The sequence below is a fragment of the Oreochromis niloticus genome, linkage group LG16, assembly GCF_001858045.2.
Source record: "Oreochromis niloticus isolate F11D_XX linkage group LG16, O_niloticus_UMD_NMBU, whole genome shotgun sequence".
Taxonomy (NCBI): domain Eukaryota; kingdom Metazoa; phylum Chordata; class Actinopteri; order Cichliformes; family Cichlidae; genus Oreochromis; species Oreochromis niloticus.
This window is the reverse complement of record NC_031987.2, coordinates 26,034,243-26,035,315: the sequence shown is the minus strand read 5'-3', so window position 1 is coordinate 26,035,315 and position 1,073 is coordinate 26,034,243.

The window sequence follows — 1,073 nt, the reverse complement described above, 5'->3', positions numbered from 1 at the left end:
CCACTGGTTTTAACCTAAGCTCCGCGCCTGACCCCGCCTCCCAAGCGGTCTTGCAGTGTCACGTGTATATACACTCTCTTCTCATTGGCGGTCTCAGGCCCCTCATTACCATATCCAAATAAGGCCAAAGCAGACCGTCTCATGCGCATGCTTGCTTGCCTGAGAGGCAGGAATGCAAGGAAAATATTCTGTACATACATTGTGTGATAAAGAATACAGCATATGTGGCGATGCACTCTTTTATCGGAGCCTTACCGCGGTTTATTGAGGTGATGTTATTCAGGAACGGGCATGTGTCTGCTCTTAGATCTGATTACATAATCAACATTTACTTCATCCTATGCGCGGGCGTGGGCTAGTGTGAAAGACAACCCTTCAAGACTATAGAGAGAGAAACTGGAGGCACAAATAGGCACTATCATATAAAAACAACTGTAAAATATCAACCAGGGAATGCACCTAGGGCAAACAGAAACTACTCGCGGGTGTTATGGCACTCGGTTTTCATGTGATGACCAAATAAAGACTCCCCTTTTCTCTGAAGGAAAACAGGTTTAGCTGAATAGTCGCTGGGATTGACATGCGCGCACACGCACTCACACACCCTGCAGCTCTGAAATGTCTGTACTTTGTCTTTATTTTCCATAGCCAAAGAGCGACATACTTGCAGGTAAAAAGAAGGAAAAAGACATTGAAACAATCAAACAAACACAAAGATAGATGTCGCTGATAAGAATCAGACTTCTATTGTTGCTATTGTTGATCTGTAGTTATGTGAGATAATGCCTCAACTGTTACTGCACAGAGAATATCATCAAACGTGCTACACATAAGCCTTTTGACAGATTAGAGTTCACTCTTAATGCTACATGACACCCAGCCACACGCGCACGATTGTGCAATACAATTTACATAATGTAGTTGACTGGAAAATATCATCACTTCCGCAAAAACAAGACGAAACCATCCGGTGGCTTGCGATAGCAAAGCGGAGGAACGTCTGTGTGCTTCTTATTTGATGTGAAGCAACACACACACACACGCACACACACACACACACACACACACACAGA